A 27,995-nucleotide genomic window follows, 5' to 3' on the forward strand; every position below is an offset into this window, starting at 1 on the left:
GTACTTGATTTTAAGACTTAATGATACACTAATTAAGGCAGTGTGGAATTGGTGTAAAATAGTAGACCCATTGGTTGAGGGAGCAAAATAGAAATTCCCATATATAAATGGGCAAATAATTTTTGACAAAAATGGAAAAGCCAGGTAATTCAATGGAGGAATAATATCTTTTCAATAAGTAGTACTGGGTCAATTGTATATTTGAATGCAAAAAAAGATAGCTTCAATATATACATTATAGAATATACAAAATTTAACTCAGACTATAAACCTAAGTATAAAGCAAAAAAAACTGTAAAAAAAAAAAGCACTGGAAAATCTTCATATATTTTGATTAGGCAAAAATTGCTTAGATATTTTGCTAGAAGTACCATTCATAAAATGTTGATTAAATCGGAATTTATAAAATTTTAAACTTGTGCTCTTTAAAGACGCTACTAAGAGAATAAAAAACCAAGCCAAAGAGGAGAAGAAAATATTTAAAAATCATTTATCTGGTAAAGATTTATATTTAGAATTCTAAAAAGAAACAAAAAACCTCTCAAAACTTAATGACAAGTAATTAACCCGCTTTTCTCTTTGATATTTGTGAGATTGTCTTCCAAGGTTCCCATTTAATTTCTATTTTCTTTTTTCCCCTACCCCTCTTTATTTGGTTTTGTTTCAGTCTTAGATGAAAACAAAATGTTTAGCATTGCTCCCTATATCTTTTTTTTTAAGTCATTTTCAACAGAGTGCTTTGTACTTTTTACATCATCATATTTACCAATTAAAATTCATTTTTGTAATGTGTGATAGTGATTTTTTAAACATAAAGATTTTAATTTTTTTAAGTAGTGGGAGAAGGGAGAAGGCTAGATCTCATCTTAAAATTGACTTTGTATGTGGAAAGATAGTTCTTAAACTGTCAGCCATGTGCAATTTTGATGCATACAAGTTGTTCTACATTAGAAACAGATTATACCAGGAATAGTTGCCATATCTTTGACCCTGGCTTTGTAGCCCCAGTAAACTTCTGTGTGGTGAGATGATTGGTGTTCATGATAAGCAAGAAAAGCCAGAGAAATGCCCTGGGGACACTCTCGAGCACAACTTGGAAATCAAGAGACGTTTTAGCTAGTGGGATCTTGTGCCTACTAAGTCGCTTTAGTAGTGTCTGACTCTTTGGGACCCCCATGGACTGTAGCCTGGCAGGCTCCTCTGTCCATGGGACTCTCCAGGAAAGAATACTGGAGTGGGTTGCCAAGCCCTCCTCAGGGGATCTTCCTGATCCAGGATTTGAACCCATGTCTCTTGTGTCTCCTGCATTGGCAGGCAGATTCTTTACCACTAGTGGGACCTTAGAGACAAGTTTTAACCAGTCCTGAGAAAATTGAATATGTTGGCAGATAACTAAACCAGTGCATGGCAATCAGGAATTGGGAACCATAAGAAGGTAGAAATAACAGAAAGAATACACATCTAAAATGCCAAATTCCCCAGCCTGCTCACTTTTCTAATGTTCCAGTGACACTGCATATAGCCATGGACACCTCAAAATTCAAAGCCCAGCCCTCCTACGAGTAGCAGGATCACTTCCCAAATCATCATCCTTAAATACTGAAGACAATCAATCTATGGTCTTTATATACCTATTCTTGGTTCATAGCTTTTGTTGGAAACTTATTGCCTTTGGGAAGAATGATGCATTTGTCTTTCTCTCCCCTCTCTCTCTTCTCTCTTTTCTCACAGTAAACATCAGTTCTGATCTATTAAATGTTTTAATATTTTGTGGAATGTGGCTTTTACTTTCATTCTCACATGCCTATGGAGAGGTGCTATATGGAAACTTTTGAAAGAAAGAATAACTTCTGAGATGTCAAAGTTAGGACGAGAAGCCTCACTAAACCACACAGGTGAGCTCCTGGCAATCCCCCAAGGGTCCTGAGGATGTCCTCACTCGACTCAGCTATCAAACCTTGAGAAAGTTATTTGAGTAATGAACAACATTAATAAAATCAATATTGATTGATTCAGAGAAACCAATTTATCCTGGCTACAAGCACAACCAAAAATAGTGGTCTTCAAATTTGTTGAAGTACCTCCTAAAATAAGTGTGGGGGAAAAAACACACAAAAAAACCATCACATATTTTAGGTAGAAATATAACTTTCACCTTAAAATTTAGAGTCAGTTGCTCAGTCGTGTCTGACTTTTTGTGACTCCATGGACTGTAGCCCACCAGGTTCCTCCATCAATGGATATTTCCAGGCAAGAATACTGGAGTGGGTTGCCATTACCTTCTCCAGAGGGTCTTCCTGACCCTGGGATTGACACTGGGTCTCCTGCTTTGCAGGCAGATTCTTTAACTTTTGAGCCACAAGAGAAACCCCATTTAAATTCTTAAATTTCAGTAGCAAACCATGAAATTTGTGTCATACTTTAACAAAAACATTTTAAAATAAAAATATTAGTTACCATTTAAAATGCATCCAAATAGTCAAAATACCTTACTGAGTTGATATCCACTCTCATCTGTTTTAGAACTAACTGTACAGTGACTTTTGCTTTAACAATATGAAATCATATATTGTTTTATTTTCCCTTGATCAAATATTTCCATTTTATTTTTTCACAGTATCCTATCCTAATATATTTATATCTGAAGAATTTTTATTCATAATCTTACCGTATTGTATGCCACAATAAATATTTATATATTGAAATTTTATTTTTTGCAACCAAAGGCCATAGTTTAAACATTTTTCTAGATTTAGTTATTATTACAATTAGTTTTTATACACAACTATAAACAAAATACATATATTAAAATATTGAAGAGATTAATAATCAAAAAACAGATTTAAAAACACAAAGGAAAAAAGAATTTTTGAAAGATATCCCTTAATAAGAAGGAGTGGGTCTTATTTCTTAATTGGTTCTTGAATTCATGAATAAACATTACTTAAGGTAGAGTAAGATAGAGTTCAGCCTTAAAACTATTCCTATTTTGCTATATAAGCATAAGGATTAAGAAATCTTATGTACTGAAATGGGCTTCCCAGATGGCTCAGTGGGTAAAAAATCCACTGGCAATATAGGAGACACAGGAGACATGGGTTAGATCCCTGGATCAGGAAGATCCTCTGGAGGAGGAAATGGTAACTCATTCCAGTATTCTTGCCTGGAAAATCCCATGGACAGAGGAAACTGGGGAGCTACAGTCCAAAGGGTCACAGAGAGTTGGACATGACTGAGTGACTAAACACACACAAGAAACCTTATTCACATAAAGAAGTAGATTAAAAATGGAAGGAATTTTCTAATAGAGTACATCATAAGAAACGCTGGGTTGGAGGAAGCACAAGCTGGAATCAAGATTGCTGGGAGAAATATCAATAACTTCAGATATGCAGATGACACCACCCTTATGGCAGAAAGTGAAGAAGAACTAAAGAGCCTCTTGATGAAAGTGAAAGAGGAGAGTGAAAAAGTTGGCTTAAAGCTCAACATTCAGAGAACTAAGATCATGGTATCTGGTCCCATCACTTCATGGCAAATAGATGGGGAAACAGTGGAAACAATGGCTAACTTTATTTTTCTGGGCTCCAAAATCACTGCAGATGGTGACTGCAGCCATTAAATTAAGAGACACTTACTCCTTGGAAGGAAAGTTATGTCCAACCTACACAGCATATTAAAAAAAAGAGACATTACTTTGCCAACAAAGGTCCATCTAGCCAAGGCTATGGTTTTTCCAGTGGTCATGTATGGATGTGAGAGTTGGACTGTGAAGAAAGCTGAGTGCCGAAGAATTGATGCTTTTGAACCATGGTGTTGGAGAAGACTCTTGAGAGTCCCTTGGACTGCAAGGAGATCCAACCAGTCCATCCTAGAGGAGATCAGTCCTGGGTGTTCATTGGAAGGATTAATGCTGAAGCTGAAACTCCAGTACTTTGGCCACCTGATGCGAAGAGCTGACTCATTAGAAAAGACCCTGATGCTGGGAAAGATTGAGGGCAGAAGGAGAAGTCCCCTCATGACAGAGGATGAGATGGTTGGATGGCATCACCGACTCAATGGACATGGGTTTGGGTGGACTCCGGGAGTTAGTGATGAACATGGAGGCCTGGAGTGCTGCGGTTCATGGGGTCACAAGAGTTGAACATGACTGAGCGACTGAACTGAACTGAACTGAATCTCACTCAAAGTCTTTGAATTTTTTCCTGATGGGAATAGTTGTGATTTTTCTCTTGCAAAGTGAGACATCAATCACAAAAGGAGATTTAGAAAAGTAAAACCACTGATGAATTCTCAGATAAATTCCTTTATTATAAGGAAAGAGTAATATAAAATTTGAGGATCTTGTGGGGCTGCCGGGGCTGGCAGGCAGCCCGAACCTGGGTTTCCGTTTCCCATGAAATGGTGGGATTCCCCGCCCCCATCAAGTAACCTGGAGCCAGCCAATCAATATGTGCCCAGTAAGAAATAAAGGGAGAGCTAAAAAGCCCGCAGACGCCTAAGTTTGAACAAAAGCCCGCGAAAGTTTGTACCAATAAAATCGCTTTGCAAACATGTAACCAATCCGCTTAAGCCAAGCTACTAACTGTTTATGCATACCTTATAAATTTGGGTAACCGCCTCTGCTCAGGGCTCTCTGACCCCGTACCACTGTGTTGGACGCGCGGCAGGAGCCCTGATTCGAGTCAGTAATAAACTTCCCTTTTTTGTGAGTTGCATTGTCTTGGAAGCCTTCTCTCTTCCCGCTCTGGGATTCGGACATTGGGCATAACACTTGGGGGCTCGTCCGGGATCCCTTGACCGGGGAAGGAGAACACTTCCAGGACAGAGCGGAAGGATAGATATAGCACCAGTGCTCAGGCAGAACAGGAAAGTCCAGTGTGAATCCGAGACCCTGCTGGAAAGCAGGAAGGTATCTGTCGCGGGAAGAAAAGCTTCCTATAAAGGGGAGCGAGCCGGCGTAAGGCCGAGGCCAGCGGACGCGCTGGGAGGCAGCCGATTCTGTGGGAAAAAAAAGTTACCCCAAGTCTGGTGAACAGTGGACGCCATTCGGTAAGGTGAACCTGTTACCGGGAGGCAAGAGAATTCAGAGGCCCGAAACACAGCGCTATGTTATCAGCCGACGTTTGTCTGTCTGTGTGTCTGCCTTCGGCTCTCCGTGTTTGTGTATTTGTGTATGCCGGCATTGTCTCTGATCCTCCTCCTTTTGAAATCTTTAAAAATGTTAATTATTTAAATTTTATATTGTAATATCTAAATTCATGACCAAACTTAGAAAATGAAGATAGATCTTGCACTGTGTCTGTCTAAATATGTTTTGGTATGTCTTTATCTCTAGAAAATATTTTTAGATTAATTTGTAAATGAGCTCTATTTAATTGGCTTAAGAAGGGGTAAGTGCTTACAGATCAAATAATTCTAAATTAAACAATAAATTCCAGGTTCAGGTCAACTGGGAAATATTCAGTATTAAATACCTGATATTAATGTTTATTTGTTGACCTATCTAATACAGACATGTCTTAGAGTAATTAACATCAAGTAAAGTATTTTCATTGTACCTAGGTTTAATATAAGTTAAATATTATGCCTGTTACAGGTTTGTAGACAAAGAAATTACCTCGAGAAAAAAAGTTCTAAAAGGTATAAATGAGGTATGAGTTTGTATATAAACTCTATTAAAAATAATTATTCTTTAAGAATATCTGTTTAAAATAGTCTCTCCAGATTGGTGTAACTGGAATTTCTAAGGGTTGTGCTAAACTAAGTATTGAAAGTTTATTAAATAATTAGGTCATTTCCAAATAAAATAAGATTTTGAAACATTTACTACTAAACACTGATTTCCTTTTACAGAAAAACTAAAGAGATTTGGGACTATAAATGAATAATGTTTGATGACATCCTAAAATGTTTTAAGAAAGCAAAAGTGTGCTTTCAGTAAAAAAAAAAAAAAGTATGAAAAATACTAAAAAGAGTTATGCATGATCAGGATTTTCTAAAATTGGATTACAATTAGTTAGATAAATGGATTTTGTTAAGAATGACATGGTCATAAGAAAACTGGTTAGAGCCAATTAGGTCCAAGGTGGCAGAGCTGACTTTCACTAGACCTTGAGCCTTGGTATTTGCACCCATTGTGACATATCAACAAAGCTAAATGATACACCCACCAACATTGACTAAATCTGACCAAATGTTCTTAAGCTTTTAATTGATCTTTTCAATAAAACTTCCTGAATCGAATTCTTTTAAATTTCCTTTGACATCTAGCTAACTTTGGGGTGTTTCAGAGGGCCCCTGAAACATCCCAAAGAGAAATACTAAACTGTTTATTTGGTTGGTTAAATTACATAAAAAAGATTATCAAATGAGTGATAAATCCACTCATGTTATAATGTATGAAAAATTACTAATACAGATATCCTAGAGATTACATAGAGTTCTTAACACTTTGATATGTCTTGGTATTATGATAAAAAAAAACCTGATGACTTCACAAAAGTTAACAAAGGACTGAATGAACCAGCGAATATGCTTATAAATTTTATGGTTTCTATCTGAGAAATTACAGGTTTAAATCGTGTGTTTTCTGGGAGTAGAGAAAACTTTCCTCTTAAACTAATTATAAAATAAGTTGGTAAAATTACACGTTATAAACAAAGCAATTATATTTTCTCTCTATCTGACTCCTCCAAAAATTTGAAACTCTTAAGTTTCCAATAAGTTTATCAAATGAGCTAAAAAGGTTATCTCACTAACAGGTACAAAAATCTCAAAGAATTTTTGAGACCTTAAAAAAAAAAAAAAAGAGTTCACCTAGATTTGTTAGACAAAATCTGTGATAAGCCTTTGGTGTGTTTCCCAGCCCTGTTTTATATTAAAAGTTCAGCCTGAGATCCTATAAGTGTTTCAGCAAAATAAAAAGTCTATGATCAATTCTGTTATGTGATATTAATGTAAAAGTTTGTTTCTGAAGCTTATCTCAGTAATCCATCTTTGGACGAAGATCAGATGCCTCATGACCTGCAACCAGGACTGGAAAAAGACATAATTTAAGAGACTGTCTCCAACCTGGATGGAAGGACTTTTTATCAGGTACTCTTAACTAGCTCATGCACAATGAAACTGAAGAAAAATTAACTCTTAGATTAATTCCCACTTCCAAAGGCCCCTACTAGATTGGTCTATAGAGAAGACAACTGACCTGATCTCACCTTATAATGATGCTCAAACAAGAGAAACTACAGTACACCAGGATGAAAAGACAACGACATCAGAGGTAGACAGCCTGTTCAAGATGCTGGACCTGATTCGTATGATCGTTTATAGTGTTTTCTTGACTTCTTAGACCTTTACATATAAATCAAATGCTTTTCTATCATAGGCTTGATACTATGCTAGTTTTAAAAATCAATCCAATTGTTGGGTTTGTGGCCAAATACCTGTATCTAGTTCTGGGTTACCTTGGTACATTTCTCTAATACAAGACTCTAACTGGTTGGCCCTGAGGAAATTTACTTGGAAAAATTATAGTCATATTCAGGTTATTATGATACTACCAGATGGGATCCCCTCACTGGGACAACTAATAATGCCTAAAAAAAAAAAAAAAAAACAAAACAGTTAACTCATACTAAAGATAATCAGTCTAGTAATACTAGAAAACTGGGCTATGTGCCTTATAGATGGTGGTGCCAATGTATAATTTCCCTGAAAGATAAAGATTCGTACAGAGTAGACTAAGTCAGATGATCTGAGACATACTGGGCTACATCTAATGGAAGCTCTTAGGTCTTACTTGTGACTTTACTAATACTGCTGGCTATGTTCTTTGTATTTCACCTGTTTTACAAAATTGCTATTTCTTACAGTGCCAAATGTGTGACTGAGGCCTCTGATAATATAATATATAGTTCCCTATGAGATCTATGATGATGACAGTGTAACTCTAGATATGAGAAGAAGCAACAAGAGGGAATGTTTTCCTGGACCAAGAGGCTAGTAAGACAGGTGGTCCAGAGAATTTTAGATACTGTTTTATGGCCTAGTCCAGTAACAGTGCATTGAGAGGCCGGTCGACAAAATCTTTGCCAAAACTGAAAAAAGGACATTCTCAACACCATGGGATAAAATGGTCATGAAATGCCCCCCTCAAAGTCGTGGTCAAGTTTGTGAGCAAAAAGGGGCTCTGCCAACTGAAGATTGACACTTGCCATCTACATCTACGGAGATTAAATCATGGCCACTGCAACTGCTGACTTTCAACGGCCCTGAAAAGAGTTCAGGGTGAAGATCAAGAATGAGGCGTTCCGTGCTCTGGGAAAAACTGGCAAAACAGGCCTTCAGATAGTTAGATCTTTTCAAGAGATTTTATGAGTCCCAATTCTTGTATCTTCTCATACCTAGAGAAACACTGACATCATTAATTGTGCCATCTGCTTTGGCTATTAAAAAAATTTAACAATTAAAAGTCAAAATAGAGTACTCAGCTATGGTTCAGACATCCTGAAAGATAAACAGATGTTACTATGGGTGTAATTTCAGATTAGACATTGTATTGCTAAACACTTGAGTTTTCTGAGTCGTGTCAGGCTTAGATGCCACCATTCTCAAAACAATTCTGCTAAAAGCTAATAACTTCTACCTTACTTTTTATAAAACTAGACAACTGGCCACCTGGCTACAAGTCTCCCTAGAGTGCCAGGTCCAGACTGGTTTCAGGCCTATTCTTCTAAATATATATATATATATATATATATATACACACACACATAACAATGTCTTTTGAGTTCTTCTACAGAACTGAACTGGAGCCCCCATCCAGGTGGAAGATGGTAACTTCAGACTAAACATAAGATTCCTAAAACAGCTCTGTTGCTTGACCACCAGCCAATCATCCCAGCAGTGCCTCCTGTTTCTGGGGACCAGTGATGACCATCCTGTTATGTCTCCTGTTTGGCCCCTGTCTATTTTACCTCTGAGAGGCGTCGACAGTTTCAAACTTAAGTTGCTGTCATTATAAGAGTAAAAGCTGGTTTCAGGTATAAAACACCCCAACTTAGGTCAGGTATAGAGAGACTTCTGGTCTGCTAGACAGGCCTATGCCCAGGCACAGCAGGAAAAAAGTTACAGAAGAGACCTCCACCCCAAATCCCAAAAAAACATCTTGAGTATGAAGTCTCTCAAGGGGGAGTTGTTAAAAAAGACACACTGCCTGTCTGTCCACATAATGTTACTCAGATCTCAATATTCGACTGTCCCCCCAGATGATATAAAAGACCCATGATTGGGCCTTCCATAGAAGCAAAGACAGGGGGGGATGTGGGGCTGCTGGGGCTGGCAGGCAGCCCGGACCTGGGTTTCAGTTTCCCGTGAAATGGTGGGATTCCACGCCCCCATCAGGTAACCTGGAGCCAGCCAATCAATATGTGCCCAGTAAGAAACAAAGGGAGAGCTAAAAAGCCCGTGGACGCCTAAGTTTGAACAAAAGCCCACGAACGTTTGTACCAATAAAATCGCTTTGCAAACATGTAAGCAATCCGCTTAAGCCAGCTACTGTTTATGCATACCTTATAAATTTGGGTAACCACCTCTGCTCAGGGCTCTCTGACCCCGTACCACTGTGTTGGACGCGCTGCAGGAGCCCTGATTCGAGTCAGTAATGAACTTCCCTTTTTTGTGAGTTGCATTGTCTTGGAAGCCTTCTCTCTTCCTGCTCTGGGATTCGGACATCGGGCATAACAGATCTGAAACTTTGATCCCATTAAAAGTATTGACTCTGTGGTGACCTAAGAACAAAAGAGCAGAGAAAACCAAGGAGGATCTTGGAATGCAGGAACAGAAAAACCAGCCCCTTATCATCCTTCCTTCCCCCATGTTGTAACTAATAATGTATTTCAGGTCCTCCTGAGCAGTATAACCTGTCTCTCCTCCTACCCCATCAGTTCAGTTCAGTTCAGTCGCTCAGTTGTGTCTGACTCCCTGCGACCCCATGAACTGCAGCATGCCAGGCCTCCCTGTCCATCTCCAACTCCTGGAGTTTACTCAAACTCATGTCCATTGAGTAGGTGATGCCATCCAACCATCTCATCCTCTGTCCTCCCCTTCTCCTCCTTCCCTCAATCTTTCCCAGCATCAGAGTCTTTTCAAATGAGTCAGTTCTTCACATCAGGTGGCCAAAGTATTGGAGTTTCAGCTTCAGCATCAGTCCTTCCAATGAATATTCAGGACTGAATTCCTTTAGGATGGACTGGTTGGATCTCCTTGCAGTTCAATGGTCTTTCAAGAGTCTTCTCCAACACCACATTTCAGAAGCATCATTCTTTGGTGCTCAGCTTTCTTCACAGTCCAACTCTCACATCCATACATGACCACTGGAAAAACCATAGCTTTGACTAGACGAACCTTTGTTGGCAAAGTAATGTCTCTGCTTTTTAATATGCTGTGTAAGTTGGTTATAACTTTTCTTCCAAAGAATAAGCATCTTTTAATTTCCCCATAGGGAGAAGGTATTTGCCTTACTCTTCCCCCCATCCAGTATATGTGCCTCATCCAATCAGCAAATGACCTGCAAGACCCCTATCCCACTCCTTGTACCCTGGGTATAAAAGTGGACTAAGGACCCCTGTTCAACATTGATTCTCCCTTGAGCTGGCCTGCTGTTCTAACAGCATCTCCCACTCTAATAAATTTTATTCTTCTCTCATTCTGCATGATGTCTGTAAATCGTTTTCCAGCGCACACCCAGACCACAACAGACTCCTGAGTCCCTCAGGAAAGTTTTTCTGTATCCCTAAACTTACATATGTCCCAATTTGAATATTGCTTGTTTAGACCAGAAATTCTTAAATGTGGTCCTGTACTGGCATTATTTGGGAATTTGTTTCATAGGCCTCACCCTAGAATCCTGCACTTATATCTTTTCAACCAACAGATAGGATGTGTTCCTATCTGTAATTGAGTAAAGGGTAGAATACTTTGCTCCTCAGATAAACAGCTTGCAGGAAAGAGCACAAAGAATTTAACATTTTCTAGATTGGCTGTTCTGCTTCCTCTTTCAAATGAAGAGAATTTAGCTTCTCTTACTGTGTATGTGTTCCCACCAAATGCCTTGGAGTGCCCGATTATTTGGGATAAAACTGACAAAGGGACAGAGGACTTAAAGCTATACTATTGTATTTTCTGATAACACGTCTATCTTCTGCACAAAGCTTTAAGTCTCCAAAGGCAGGGGCAAAGTCTTATTTACACAACAAGAACAGAAAGATGTTTGTTGTATTGACTTGAAATGGTGCTATTTAAATACAATGGAAGAAGTAATGTTTGGTGTCTTAAGAGTTATCAGTGATTTTTGTGCCCTTAGGTCAGTTTTGCCAAGACCTTGGAAGGAAACTCAATGCCGGAACAAACTGACTATGACAAGAAAATGGAAACTGAGGCAGTATAATAAGGAGGAATTGTTGTCCATCACTCAGGACCTCAGAGGCCACCAGCTTTGGAAAAGACTTTAGCATTTTATGTTAATGGGTTTCTTTAAAAAAAAAAAGTGTAATAATGAATGTATTTGGCCAGCTCAGATCTTAATAGCAGTACTTGGGATCTTTGCTCTTCCTTGTGGCACTCAGAATCTTTTAGTTGCAGCCTGTGGGATCTAGTTCCCTGAGCAGGCACTGAACCCTGGCCCACAGCACTGGAAGCACGGAGTCTTAGCCACTGGACCACCAGGGAAATCCCTGTCCTTGTGTTTCTTAATTTGTTTAATATACGCTTCACTATTTGGATGAGCTCTACTTTCTGAGGTTTTGATTGTATGAACAATATTGATTTATATTTTTTTAATATAAAATTATGATACTGGTCTTGAAAGAGTTTATTATAACCCTTGCCCAAGATCATACAATAACATACCAGTTTTAAGCTGGATTAGGAGCTGGACTTCCCATTAGGTGCTTCATTGGCTCTAGCACCCTGCTGTAAGATTTTCTGGAAGAAATTCCTACTTTAGTAGGGGAAAATTCAACAGACTGCGATGTTGGATTCAGTGTCAGCACCACCGCGCAATATTTTAGGTGTTGGGTAGATCATTTTATATCACTAAGTCTTGCTAAGAACCTTATTTGACTCTAAAATTTTATGAAGTCTGTCACCTTCAAGATATTTCTTGGATGAAATTGAAGCTCAAAAATTTACAATATTTGTGATTTGCTTACTGCTTCTATTATCTTCAATGCCTTCACCTACTCTGCTGTATTTGACTTCAGTTCAGTTCAGTCTCTCAGTCGTGTCTGAGTCTTTGAGACTCTATGAACTGCAGCATGCCAGGCCTTCCTGTCCATCACCAACTCCCGGAGTTCACACAAATTCATATGCATTGAGTCGATGACGCCATCCAGCCATCTCAGCCTCTGTCGTCCTCTTCTCCTCCTGCCCCCAATCCCTCCCAGCATCAGGGTCTTTCCCAATGAGTCAACTGTTTGCATGAGGTGGCCAATGTAAGGCTGCCAGGGCTAACGCCATGACAGGCAGCCTAGATTAGGAGTAGGCCTGGTCTTCCAGGGTAACATGATTATCAGGCCAGAGCCAGCCAATCAACATACGCCTAGTAAGAAAGAGGGAACCTATCAGGGGAAAGCTGAAAAGCCCGCGAATGCCCAAGTTTGAAAAAAGCCCGCGAAGGTTCGGGCCAATAAGATTGCTTTGCAAACATGTAACCAATCCGCTTAAGCCAGCTACCAACTGCTTATGCTCACCCTATAATTTGTGTAACAGCTTAGGCTCGGGGCTCTCTGACCCTGCACCACTGTGTTGGTTGCGGCAGGAGCCCTGACTCGAGTCAGCAATAAACTTCCCTTTTTTTTTTTTTTTTTTTTGGCGTGTTGCATTGTCTTGGAAGCCTTCTCTCTTTCCTCTCGGGGATTCGGACATCGGGCATAACAGCCAAAGTATTGGAATTTCAGCCTCAGCATCAGTCCTTCCAATGAACACCCAGGACTGGTCTCCTTTAGGATGGACTGGTTGGATCTCCTTGCAGTCCAAGGGACTCTCCAACCCCACAGTTCAAAAGCGTCAATTCTTCGGCTCTCAGCTTTCTTCACAGTCCAACTCTCACATCCATACGTGACCACTGGAAAAACCATAGCCTTGACTAGACAGACCTTTGTTGGCAACGTAATGTCTCTGCTTTTTAATATGCTGTGTAGGTTGGTCATAACTTTCCTTCCAAGGAGTAAGTGTCTTTTAATTTAATGGCTGCAATTACCATCTGCAGTGATTTGGAGCCCCAAAAATTAAGTCTGACACTGTTTCCACTGATTCCCCATCTATTTGCCATGAAGTGATGGGACCAGATGCCATGATCTTAGTTTTCTGAATGTTGAGCTTTAAGCCAACTTTTTCACTCGCCTCTTTCACTTTCAGCTAATAAATATTAAGAGGTTTCCCAGGTGGCTCAGTGGTAAAGAATCCTCCTGCCAATACAGGAGACGCAGATCCCATCCCTGATTTGAGTAGATCCACTGGAGTAGAAAATAGCAACCCACTTTAGTATTTTTGCCTGGAAAATTCCATGGACAGAGAGCCTGGTAGGCTACAGTCCATGAAGTTGCAGAGTCAGACACAACTGAGCATGCATGCAAGAAACCTTTTATTATTCTGCCTGGGGGTTCATAGAAACTTTAAAGGGTGTTTTAGAGTTTGGATTTTGAACAGGCAAAGGGAAACAAATTCTACTAAGATAGCTTTGCTTTATTTCATATAAAAAAATTAAAATTTATGTTTTTTTAATTGAACAAAAGGGTCTTCCCAGGTAGCACAGTGGTAAAGAATCCACCTGCAAATGCAGGAGATAGAGGAAATGGCAACCCACTCCAGTATTCTTGCCTGGAAAATTCCATGGACAGAGGAGCCTGGTGGGCTACAGTCCATGGGGTCACAAAGAGTTGGATGTGACTGTGCACTCACACACATTGAACAAAAATAATAGGTAGAGTCAAAAACTGTTAAGATGTACATACATATGAAAAGTCTTAACTTTTCTCAGAGACTTTCCTTCCTCACACAGAACATACTCCATCCCTGTAGTCCTCAGTGCCAAGCTAGGGTGATCTGATTGTGGGCACAGCAGTTCCTGTTGTGAGTTCTTCTCCTGTCTTCTTAAACACCTTCTTGATCACAAAGAAAAGATATTTGATCATTGAGAAATCCACTTCCAACTCTGCCAGTCACATAATTTTTTTTTTTTTTTTTAAGATATGCTATGGGAAGTTGAGGGGGAATGCAAAATCCTCTTACCATGGGGGTGGGGTGAGGTTCTGGAGTTCTTTAGAAATGGTTTTATCAGAGGTCTAATAACTCCTTTGAAGGACCATGTCTCTGCATTTTTTTTTTTTTTTTTTTGTCATTGTGTTCCCATCTATGCTATTTTCTGCAGTAATTTACTTGTCAGAAAGATCACAGGAAACTAGCAATTTACTTTGTGCACAAAGCATTGTGTGGCTGTGGCTGCCTTTTCTCATAGGACTGTAATCTTTCATTTGCCTAAATGGAACATGGATGAGTAGATATCACTGCTTGGCATGCCCAGGGGGCTATTCATCCACGCCTCTTGTGCCTTCATGGCACAGCTCTTCTGATTGAGACACCCCTAGAAAAGGGAGCTGCAGGACTTGAGAGAAAAACTCTTAAGTGAGGATCTCCAAGATGGGTTGATAACCCCAGGAAAACTGGAAATCTTTACCTTGTTCAGTGTATCTTAGTCTCAGTATACAACAAAAGAGTTAAATAAAAGTCTTTGCTTGGCTTATGCAAAAAAGTTGATAAGTATACTAAACCTTTAACAGTTGGCCACATTTAAAATAAGATAAAATATGCATTGCCTGTGGTTGACCCCTCTCCCTTTCCCAGCCAGAGGCAAACAAGCCATCTGTTAATTACTATTGGGTTTCGTTCACAAAGATGTTTCAGTTACCTCTTCTACACACACTATGCCTCTTAAGCCCAAACTCCATGCTGAATGAACATAAACAGGATTAACAACTTCACAATTTTCCCAGGCTTCATTCTTATCCACTCATTTTACGTGACAGGAACCAAAATGAAAAGTGTTTAAAATTTAATAAGGAGGTTTCACTGGAGATAATTATAGAGATGTTCAGAGACTTTAGAACCCTCTTCATTATCAGAAATAGTTTGAAGATTTTATTTCAACTTTGTGCAACTTAAAGTATGAGTACCACGGCCCAACAACTCTGTTGTCTGGTGCAGGAGGGAATGTTGGGGTAAAGGTTACATGTATGCAGATTTAAGCCCTCAAGGTCATCATCTCAAGCAACTAGCAACAAAAAGTAGAGTCCTTCATCTGGTAAATGGGGGTCCACCAAAAATCCTACAGCAAAGATCATATTTAAAGTTGAAATTTTGAAAGCTTTCTAGCAGTTTGAAAAGTGAAATTTTTGTCGAGAAGATCTCATTCACTCCCTTCTAATCACACACTTCCTCTCTGGGAAGCAAGTTCAACAAGGATCTATGAAACATCTATTTCGTGTTTAAATATTAAGGGTCCAAAGATGAATAAGACATGTCTCTTGCCCTGGGAGAGCTAATGGATTATTGGATAAGTCAGGCAGATTCAAACTGTCTATAACACATTGCGATAAGTGATACTAGCAATGCAAACGAAGTACTGTGAGGCAAAACCCCCTCAAAATATACGTTGTACAGATTTTTTCATACGTATAAAAAGATAGCAATTTTTCTATAGACAGTTTGGGAAGTAATATTTGTGTTTAGTGGCAATCCTGAAATCAATCCTGAATATTCATTGACAGGGCTGAAACATACTTTGGCCACCTGATGCGAAGAAGTCACTCATTGGAAAAGACCCTGATGCTGGGAAAGATCGAAGGCAGGAGGAGAAGGGAACAACAGAAGATGAGATGATTAGATAGCATCACTGACTCAATGGAAGTGAGTTTGAGCAAACTCCGGGAGATAGTGGAAGACAGATAGTGCAAGCCTGATGTGTTGCAGTCCATGGGGTAGCAAAGAATCAGACACTACTTAGGGGCTGAACAACAGCAACAAAGTGGCAACTAATTGTGTCTAGTTCACAAGGTTTCTAAGTGAAAAAATAAGTCATTCATTCATTCATCCATTTCAAACATAATGAAGGACAGGGAAGCCTGGAGTGCTGCAGTCCACGGGGTCACAAAGAGTTGGACCCAACTGAGCAACTGAACAACATTGGGTCTTCCTCTTTGCTAGAAATGTGCTAGGTCCTCGGGCTACCAAGATAATTGTGAATTGGTTTCTGTTGCCAAGGAGCTGTGTACTGGATATCAGTATAGATTAAAAGACATGTAAATCCATGGCTAATTCATATCAATGTATAACAAAAACTACTGTAATGATGTAAAGTAATTAGCCTCCAACTAATAAAAATTAAAAAAAAAAAATTAAAAAAAAAATAAATAAAAGACCTTGAGTGGTATGTAGGTGTTCAGATATTTTTCTGTAAGCAAAAGGAGACATGAAGATCTGGTCACTTTTGTTCTTCAACAGGAGAATAAATATTCTGATAAGATCTTTGGAGAGTGGTTGGGTTGGAGTGGGGAAAGGCTGAGTCAGAGAAGCCATGACGTTTGTTCAGAAGATAAGGGCTCAAACTAGGGTGGATAAATTAGATCTGGAGGCAAGAAATTTAAAAGATAAAGTAAAAAGGAAATAGGGCATAGGACATACATAATTCAAGAAATTTTAACTGCAATTAAGGAAAACTGACTCTGCTATATTTAAAATGAATAACCAACAAGGACTGTACAACACAGAGAACTCTGCTCAATGTTATGTGGCAGCCTGGATGAGAGAGCAGGTGAGGTTTGGAGGAGAATGGATACATGTATGTGTATGGCTGAGTTCCTTTCCTGTTTATCTGAAACTATCACAACATTGTTAATTGGCTATCAGTTCAGTTCAGTCACTCAGTCGTGTCCGACTCTTTGCGACCCCATGAATCGCAGCACACCAGGCCTCCCTGTCCATCACTACCCCAACACAAAATAAAAAGTTAAAAATAAAATCTAAGAATAAATCAGACAAACCCCCCCCCCCCAAAAAAAAAAGGAAAGAGAAACTGACTCTGGTTATATATGAAGAAAGGATTTTATTAGAAGGATTTAATCTGACTGGTCTGGAGAATCAGTGTGAGGTTTGAGAATTGAATTTAGAAAATGTGCAGCATAGGATCCTCTGGACAGTTAGGAGCACGGAGGATTTCCACCATCTTAGAGTAAAGATGAGTCCAAATGCAATGGCATTGCTGCTGCTACTTGGCACAACTCTCTCTAAAGCTGCTACCCCGGGTCTGTATTCTGTTCCAATTGTTAAACCTGCCTGGACTCAGAATTCTGGGTGCCAAGCCTGAGGCTCCAGGGAGAGGGGAGAGGCATATGTGCCAATAATTCTGGTGTATTCTTTCCACCTGGAAAGGGAGCTTTGAACATTGAATGGCCTCCTGATGACAGCTGTTGACTCCAAGGGTGTTAAACGTTTGCCATCAAGACTCCAGGGGATCTGAATTTATTGAGAGAGTGAACGATGATGACGTTATGACAATAGGACACACACCCTGAAGGAATGCTATAGCCCTGAGGTGCTTGCACTCAGTCATGTCTGACTCTGTGCGACCCCATCGACTGTAGCCCACTAGGCTCCTTTGTCCATGGGATTCTCCAGGTAAGAACACTGGAGTGGGTTGCCATTTCCTCCTCCATGGGATCTTCCCGACCCAGGGATCAAACCTGCATCTCTTGCATCTCCTGCATTGGCAGGCGGATCCTTCACAGCTTGAGCCATCGGAGAAGCCAATAAAATCAGAGGTGACACCACCTGTTAGGTCAGCCAGACCTGCACACAAGAGCCAGCACACAGGCTGAATTGGGCTCCAGGTGGCTGTCTAAAGGCTCAGACCCTTGTAAGCATCCAAAGGCCCAAAGTCCTCGGCGGTGGACACCAAAGCAGGCACGACCACAGGGCACACACCCAGAAGGAATGCTATAGTGAGTCAGGAGCAAGTCAATTTGAGAGAACTAAGTAAAAGCCCCAAAGTCATAGATTGTGGTTTCTAGATAACAGGACAGAGGTCAGAGCTAAATATAAAGATGTGACTTCCTTTTTCCGGCAATTTTATGCTCTGACCACTACTATCTGCCCAGAACACAGAACCACCTGGAAGAATTCGCCTCATCCCTAGTGTTGCTACTATTATTTCAGTCTCCTGAGTGTTTCTGTATTGCATTCCATTCCCTGGTCTTTCAAAATGGTATTTTATCCCACAGTTTGGGAGGAAGTTAATCTTTAGTTGCCCAATCTCAACACTGATAGAGGAAAGAATGTGCCAAGAATGTTCTTGTATACACCCCTCAGACACTACTGTCTCTTCATAAAGTAAATCAATCACTTTTGAGTGTCTTCACTAGTGATTCCACACATAGTTAAGAGATCAGTGGACATAAGTATTTTTAAGTAAGAGATCTCCCAACTCCTGAGTGCTTGCCATCTGATGGACTGACAGGAAACAGAAGAGGGGAGAAGAGGCATTCATGTCTACAGTTTCCTTTGAAACTCCCCCATCATTCATCTTAACAGTTCACCCTCACATCATTCTCCACCTCTGAAGCCCGGGGTGCCGCATTCCTGCTGCCTGATACATCTCTGAGTGAGGGCTTCTCAGGTGGCCAAGTGGGCTTAGCATGCATAGCATGATACATCCACTGATGCTTCTGTACAGATATTTCCATCTGGGATTATAGAGAGACTCAGGGTGGGTGGGCTTCCTGGATGGCTCAGTGGTAAATAATCCACCTGCCAATGCAGGAGACTCGGGAGATTCAGGTTTGATCCCTGGGTCAGGAAGATTCCCTGCAGGAATAAATAGCAACCTGCTCCAGGATTCTTGCCTGGAAAATCCCATAGAAAGAGGAGCCTGGTGGGCTGTGGTCTATGGGATCACAGGCGGACATGACTGAATGAGTATGCGGGAGTGGGCAGGAGGGGACAGAGAAGGGGCAAAACAGGAGTAACTTTGGGTCCTTTTTCCACATTTAACCAGAGCAACTCTGATTTTATCTTTTTTTTGTAAATTGTTATTTTTCAGTCACCAAGTCCAGTTCTTTGCGACCCCATGTACTGCCAGCATGCCAGGTCACCCTGACCTTCACTATCTCCTGGAGTTTGCTCATGTCCATTGATGATGCCATCCAACCATCTCATCCTCTGTGGTCGCCTTCTCCTCAGTCTTTCCCAGCATCAGGGTCTTTTCCAATGAGTCAGCTCTTTTCATCAGGTGGCCAAAGTATTGGAGCTTCAGCCTCAGCATCAGTCCCTCCAATGAATATTTAGCATTGATTTCCTTTTGTATTGACTGGTTTGATCTCCAAGGGACTCTCAAGAGTCTTCTCTAGCACCACAGTTCGAAAACATCAATTCTTCTGCGGTCAGCATTTTTTATGGTCCAGCTCTCACGTTCGTACATGACTACTGGAAAAACCATAGCTTTGACTATATGCACCTTTGCTGGCAAAGTGGTCTCTGCTTTTTAATATGATATCTAGGTTTGTCATAGCTTTTCCTTCAAGGAGCACATGTCTTTTAGTTTCATGGCTGCATCAACTTTTACATAAAATTTTCTTTAAGGACAGAGTTCTAATGTTAAAAATAAGTTTACAAATCCCTGCTTTTTAATTGGCAGTTCTCAAAGCTTTTTTGATTTCAGGACACTTTTACACTTTTAACAATCATTGAGAACCTCAAAGGGGATTTATTTATATGGATTTTATCTGCAAATATATATACCATACTTGAAATTAACACAAACATTCAAAAATATTTATTTATTATATATATTTTAAAAGAACAATAATAAACTCATTACATAACATAAATACCATATTTTTGTGAAAAATAACTGTTTTTTTTTTTTTAATATTTGATCACACAGAACAGTATGTGGGATCTTATTTCTCTGGATAGGAGTTGAACCCATGTCCCCTGCATTGGAAGCAGAGAGTCTTAATCACTGGACAGCCAGTGATGTCTACAAATAACTATTTTTTCTGAAACAATGAATGAGAAGAAAGGAGTATTTTACACTTTCTGCAAATTTCTTTGTTGTCTGGCTTAGTAGAAGGCAGATGGAGTCTGTTATGATATGTTGTTTTGGTAGAAGTGTATGAAAAAAAAATCAGATCTCATAGAGATATATAATTGGAAGGAGGAGGATTCTTTTAACAGATTTTCTAGATAATTGTGGCTATTCTTCTTTGACACTAGACCAAAATTCGACAGTTAACAGTTTCTTAAAAGTTAATTATAATGTGAAGTCAAAACCCATATCAATAAACATTTTGAACTCTATAACATTAAAATATATTTCTCTATCCAACACTTTGTATGGATCTTTTATCCATGAATAACTTGATAGCATCATGCCCTGGTCATTTGGAAAATATTGGCTAACTATGGAATCATGTTGCTTTTGAGATTGATACACTTCATTTTACAATCTCAAAAATTCTATCCAATTATATTACCACAGATTCTATCAGGAACATCTCTAAATATTGAAAGCTGTTTAACTTAGAGTGGTGGATTACAAGTTTTCAAAATTCTAATTTTTGCTTGAAATCTTCATTTTTACTCTTGTTAACAAATACCATCAGCTATTTTCCTTTAAGTGACAGGCTCACTTTACTTCCAAAAAATGTCTGCAAAATATCTGTTTCTGAATAACCAGTTTGTCTGTTAGTCATTCTTTCAAGTTAAAGTATGTTTCATGGAAAAAGTATCTAGTTCAACTTGCAACTGAAACTAACACACCAGTGTTTTTCCTTAGGGCAACCAACATACTTTTGTAAGCAGCTTAGAAGTGCCTTCTGCAGACTTATCATTTCATCACACAGACTATTAAAAAGACATGTACTCAAAGGTAGAGATTAATAAAATGAATGCATATTTTATGCTTCCTCAATGACATTGTTAAGTGAAATTGGGCAAGCAGGGTTTGTTTTTTTTAATGAGCGCCTGACATTGAAGTATATAATAACCACCAGTAGCACTGTCTTGATTCCTACTAGTGAAGTGAAAGTCACTCAGTCGTGTCCAATCTTTGTGACCAACTCTTATATAATCCAGCTCTTTGGACTATATAGTCCATGGAACTCTCTAGGCCAGGATACTGGAGTGGCTGGCCTTTCCCTTCTCCAGAGGCTCTTCCCAACCCAGTAATCAAACTGGAGTCTGCTGCATTGCTGGTGGATTCTTTACCAGCTGAGCTACCAGGGAAGCCCTGATTCCTACTAGAGCATCAGCAATTTTACTCACATGGGTGTTTAATTTATTTTTTAATTTATTTTATTTTTTTCCCATGAGAAAGCCATTTATGCCTGAACTTGCCAAAATCACCACCAAGGATTTACTGAGGGGTGCATAAGGGAATGAGGAGGCTCAAACTGATTGAGGGGACTGTCAGGAGTCAAAGGAAGGAGAATGTGCTTTTTTAGCAATAATGAAAGTGTCACTAGAGTGAAAAAGATAAATGCCATTTTAGTATTATTATGAAAACACACACATATATATCTGTAAATATGTATGTATATTTTATACACATATACAGATATGTGTGTACACATATACAGATATATTGTTTTGCAGTATTTGTGCCACAGGTTTTTGATTAATAGGTGAAAAAATTATTTAGATACTTGTGAAAAATGAAGACTTGACAATTCCATTTATTCTTGGTAAAGCTGTCAGCTTTCTTTGGCTTCTGAGACTAAACTCGTGAAGTAAGTTTCTCCACTGAATGCATTCCTGGACAAATGGACTGTGCGTGTGTGACTTGCAGGCCTGGAGACATCCTTGTTTAGCTTCAAACTGACCTATGCAGCAGATAACACTGCAGGAGTCCTTAATAGAAGTTAAGGACTGAGCATCTCCTTTGCCGGGTGCTCCTCCACATCTGCATGCCTTATGGAGCTCCCTGATGGAAGAATTGATGCTTTTGAACTGTGGTGTTGGAGAAGACTCTCAAGAGTCCCTTGGACAGCAAGGAGATCAAACCAGTCCATCCTAAAGGAAATCAACCTTGAATAGTCACCAGGAGGACGGATGATGAAGCTGAAGCTCCAATACTCTTGCTAGGGGAAGCACACTGACTGAAACCACCCACCCTGGCCAGGCACCATAGTAACCATTTACTTGAGTTGTTTTACGACAGGAGGTCCTGATAAGGAACACGGAACTAATAAGCCTCCACCAACCGGAAGAGTTGAGGAAAGGTCAAAATGAGACACCACATGTCCAACCACCTCCCAGAATTCTTCTTTCTGGCATTCATCTTGGTTGAACAAGGCATTCACCACCAGGAAGGACTCTTGAGTCAGAATGATTGGCTAAAGACAACCCGGAAACTAATCCCATCCCCATAAAACCCGAGACTGCAAGCCATGTGACAGAGCTGTTTTCCTGGGTTCCCTTACCTGGCTGCTCTCCGCCCGGGTGCTCTTTTCCAATAAAATCTCTTGCTTTGTCAGCACATGTGTCTCCTCGGACAATTCATTTCTGAGTGTTAGACAAGAGCCCAGTTTCGGGCCCTGGGAGGGGTCCTCCTTCCTGCAACACTCTGGCCACATGATGTGAACTGACTCATTGGAAAAGACTAATAAGACTGATGCTGGGAAAGATTGAGGGCAGGAAGAGAAGGGGACAGAAGAGGATGAGACAGTTGGATGGCATCACTGACTAGATGGACATGAGTTTGAGCAAGCTCCGGGAGTTGGTGATAGATAGGGAAGTGCTGCAGTCCATGGGGTCACAAAGAGCTGTACATGACTGAGCGACTGAACTGAACTGAACTGATGGTCTACACACAGAACTTACTACCTCCTCTGTGTAACAGGGCTAATTCCATTCACTTCTAACCCTCAGTGAAACTGTTTTGAAACCTCCTCCTGACAGGTGCTAAGTAAAGAAATTATTTCACTTAACTGGTTTATTGATTGAATTGAGTAATTGATTTTATGGTCTCTACTTACATCACTCCTTCTTTGTAAAGTAAAAGACTCTAAGCAACTCCTATAAAATTGAATGTGGATAAAATCCTAGTAGAATATCCTAGAGATGAAATATCTTGGTAAAAAGTATGAGAATTTCAGCAGTCAGCAGTCTGTCGCTGCCTCAAATTCTCTGGCTCCTACTGGTCTAGTCTAGGCATCACCACTAATCTTTTGTCAGAAAAGCCCCCCAGTTATGTGAACTCATTTCTCATTGATCTACTCTGCTGACAACACCATCCATCACTGTGATGTGGGAGGTAAAACCATGAGCCTTAAACTGTGAAGAGACGAACAATTAAAACCAACGAGTGTTTTTCCTTAGCTTGCAAAGACAAACTAAAAACTGCTATTTTAGATCAAATAAGCCCCTCTCTCAATTTTGGCAATGCAGTCGTGGGAAAGAGCATCACCAAGTTGCATTCATTGTGGTATCGTAGTTTGTGTGTGTGTGCTCTGTCGTGTCAGACTCTTTGTGACCCTATGGGCTATAGTCTGCCCAGGCGCCTCTGTCCATGGGATTGCCCAGGCAAGAATACTGGACTGGATTGTCATTTCCTCCTGCAGGGGAACTTCCCAACCCAGGGATTGAACCTGTATCTCCCACGCCTGTATTGCAGGTGGATTCTTGACTGATGAGCCATGGGTGAAGCCTTAACTTGGATTGATTCTCAGTACCTGCTGAACAACAGCATGCTTTAATTGGCTTGAGTGAGCTTACCAAAATATCTAAAACTCATTTCTTACCACCAATCATAAAAGAATACTGAGTTTAAATTTCTGCTTTAAATCTAGTATTTGGAAAGAAAATGGAAAAAAATCAACGCCTGCCATGGTACTTCCTGAAGATGACCTTGTCAGAGTTCTGATCATTACCATGGCAGCCGAGGTCAAAGAGTAAATTCCACTTGTGTAATTTGACACCCTGGCTTGCTCTGGGACTTATGCAACTCTGAAGCACCAATGGCCAAGTTTTCACAGGCTTTGAGGAAAGCTGCCTGCTTGCATAATGTTCAGGTGCCCCCTGCTTTTTGAATATGCACAGCTTCCCTTCATTCATGCAGATTTGGTAATTGTCTATTTAATCACCTATTTGCATGCACAATTACTGAGTTTGGGCACATCCACACAACATTTGCATATGTAAATCTTGACTGGGGCTCCAACAAAATGACTGCACCTGCAAACTGCAGCGGGCCCATTTATAAACCCTCAGCGGGGATCAGCCTTGTCCCAAGAGGGAGAGGGAGACCAAATGGGCTTGAGGTCCTAATATTGAGCATTAATTGTGTGTATAATGAAATTGATTCTATTTTAAGCCTAAAAAGGAAAAAGTTAGAAAGTATATTGATTATTCTCTAATAAGTGGAAAACGTAAAAAATTTTAGTGGGAAAATAAAGGAAGAAAATCAGAATAAAGAGAATTGAAAGAAAGGAAAACAGTACAGAGTTGAACCTTCTCCCAAAACTCTCTGTCAATATAACATTTGTTACTGTTGATATTTAAAAGAATAGAAATTAAAAAACTGGAGGCCACAAGGCTGAAATTGAAGTATTAACCATCACTGATGGGAAATGGAGCAAGTAACACAAATACAGGGCTTCATGAAGATCTCTTTTTTCTCCCACTGAAAATAAAATTGCCTGAAGGCCTGATGGGTGAGATTACTTTCTGTTCACAAAAAAGTTCAACTCAACTATCTGAGGCTTCTTCAGTGACCTTTATCTGTCAACATAGATGCCCAAGAAAATGTTGGGAAAATGAACATGTGTGCAGAGAACAGAAGGAATGTAAAGTTTTCACACATAGGAACTTCTGGCCACTCTGAAAACAGTTTTTTGGGTTTAGTTGGTCTCATTTGAAAGGTTGTTTAAAATTCAGCATATTAGGCCATCCCAAAGACTAATTTAGTAAATGTGGGACTGGGCCCGAGAATCTGCGTTTTATCCAAGACTCAAGGGAATTCTGATATATGTGAGTCTGAAACACTGATCACTATGACTTTCCAGGAAACTAATATGTATGTGTGTGAGTGTGTGTGTATTCTCACCCTCCAACTCCCACCAACTCCCTACCCACCCCCACTCCCCCATCTCCCCCTATCCCTGACCCCACTCTCACCCTAAACAAACAGAAAGCACTTCCTGATTCTAAAAATCCAGTTCCTTGACTGTGGGTAATAAATGGCCACAGTTGATTTTCAGTGTGTTTTGTAGCAGCAGCCATGTTTAGCTCAGTACTGCTATTAATAGCAATCAAGGATGGGTATGCAAAATTGTCCCAAACTGCACCTTTTTTAGAGGCCCAGGGAACCAAGAGGCCCTAGTTCAGCCAGTCTCTCCCTGAAACAAGTCCAAGTCACAATGCCAGGCTGAAAGCTAAGTAGAAATATTCTTAGGTCGTGATGTTTTATCATTTGTTATTGTCTTTTTTGTTAATATATTCATGTATCTTTTCCAGTGGTTTTCTATGTACAATTTTTCTAACAAGTCAAGCATATATGTATCAATCCTGCCATTACTACCTGCTATTTTTCATTTGCATTTCCAACGTCATTAAAAAATCTTTTGACGTAGTTTTGTCTGTATAATATCCCATCTTATGAAAGTATTTTATTACTCCCTATTTTAAATTTTAAACATAGACATTGTTTCCACTTAAAATGTAAATGACCCTATGATGAACATAATTTGTACACATTTTAAAATTTGCTTTAAAAATATTTATTTATTTATTTATAGCTATAGGAGGCTGTTGAGGAGGCTACAGGAGGATCTTGAATTTTTATTGGAATGGTTGCCCTAAGATCACCCTTCCTTTATCTTTTTTCTTTTTCTTTAAGTATATTTGATTTAATATTTATTTAAGATAGGTTGTTGAAAGAAAATGATACAGAGAGAATAGTATTACTAGGTGGTTTTGATTATAGGAATAGTTATGCAATAAATAAATTTTTTTGGTGAATTTTGTTTCCAAGAAGAGAGTAATTTATTTTGATTCTTTTTTCTTTCTTTCTTTCTTTCTTTTTTTTTTTTGACCACACTGCTTGTGGGATTTTAGTTCTTCAACCAGGGATTGAACCCAAGGTCTCCAGTGGTGACAGCATGAAGCCGTAATCACTGGACTTCTGGGGAATTCCCTGATTCATTTTTTGAAGGTGATGTGTTTCAAAGGGTCTGATTTGTTACAGTGGCTATGATAACCAGAAAACATCATTTTCCAAAATGTCTCTAACAGGAAGAATCTCAAAAGAGGACAGCTAGATGTTGATTATCTTTGATAGAGACTTCTATATAAGTTAGCTGAATTAGATGGACTTAGAGATTATCATATTAAGTGAAGTAAGTCATAAAGAGAAAGACAATGCCATATGATATTATTTATATATGGAATCAAAAATATGACAAAATAAACTTATTTACAAAACAGCAACAGACTCACCGATGCAGAGAATACTCTTGTCGCCAAGGAGAAGGAGGATTGCGGAAGGGATGGATTGGGAGTTTGGTATTAGCAGATGAAAAAAAAAAAAGTTGAAATAGTTACTACAGAGGGACAAAAATAAGTCCTACCCAATTATCTCATTTAATGCCTACCTGTAAGATATGTATTGTCTCCATGTTGCAAATGAAGACATTAAGGCTTAGAGAAGTTAGGACTTCTGCCCAAAGTTACACAACTAAGAATTGATAGAAGCAGGGTTTGAACTCTGGTCCTTCTTACCCAATTCTGAACATCGCCCTGGATGTTTTTAAGCAAGCAGGAAAACTGACATCTTCATCCATCCTCTCTCCTGTGACTGTTCTCCCAGAGGAAGCACTGGCCATTAGTTCCTCTTTCTACCACTGACCTTGAAAGCCATCTATCTCTTCCAGTAATTACTTGGATGAAAATGGTGAACCCAGCTGCTTCCCTGGTGATTCTTTAGCTCCATCTCATAAAAGCTGCCTTTGTAAAAGCTGCTGCTTGTCTCTTTCTTTTACTTGATAATTCCCAAGGGCAAGATTACCTACTGCCAGCTGCTCCTCTCTACATGCAAAGGGATTGAGAAAAATCAAATGCTGATTAAAATCTACACATTGTCTTTCCCATTGCCTGCCAGTGAACACCAGGAAAAATCACTGGAGTCATAAGACATTGGCTTCAATGTTTTTCAGTAATCCCCAACAGGATTATTAAGCTGATAAAAGCAAGAAACAACAGAATAGTTTCCTCTAATCCACATGGAGATTATATCCAGTGTTTCTCTCCATCCTGCCTCCATCCAGGGGTTTTTAATTTAAAACTTAGCCGTCATAGATGCACTCATGAGTGTCTTTCCAAGTTAGGCTGCCTATTAGTAATACTTAATCAGGAAAGCTGCCCCTCCCGGGATATCGAGAGAGTTTTAGGATCTCTTGTTTATTATATGCAAATTGAAAATTCCCTGCCTAGGTACATCTTTTACTAATTAATTGTTGGTAATAGCCATGTATTAGAAATGCTGTGCAAACACATCTCATTTTTCAATAGTTGCAAAAGGTATGTATGTCTTCTTGTTCACTCTAAAGAATCACAGGAAAGCATTTTTAAGGAGTGCTTAAATTTTCTTAAGAGATACTTGTGTTGAGAATCAATCTCTGTTTTATAATAAGATGTTAAAACAGGGAACTTCCTGACTTAATATCGACAGACATGATCCCATGATAACTGTTAGATACCAAATAAACAGAACAGTATATGCAGAATTTTTGAAGGCCATTGTGGAGGACCAGTCCCATGGCTCTTAGAATCTTACAAGATCAAGAATATTTCAAAAAAGAATCAGAGAGTAGAGAGAAATGTTGTAACTACTTTGGGAAGCAATTTGGCAGTATCTTCATAAGTTAAATATAAATTTACCGTAT

The sequence above is a fragment of the Odocoileus virginianus genome, chromosome 13 (assembly GCF_023699985.2).
Source record: "Odocoileus virginianus isolate 20LAN1187 ecotype Illinois chromosome 13, Ovbor_1.2, whole genome shotgun sequence".
Taxonomy (NCBI): Eukaryota; Metazoa; Chordata; class Mammalia; order Artiodactyla; family Cervidae; genus Odocoileus; species Odocoileus virginianus.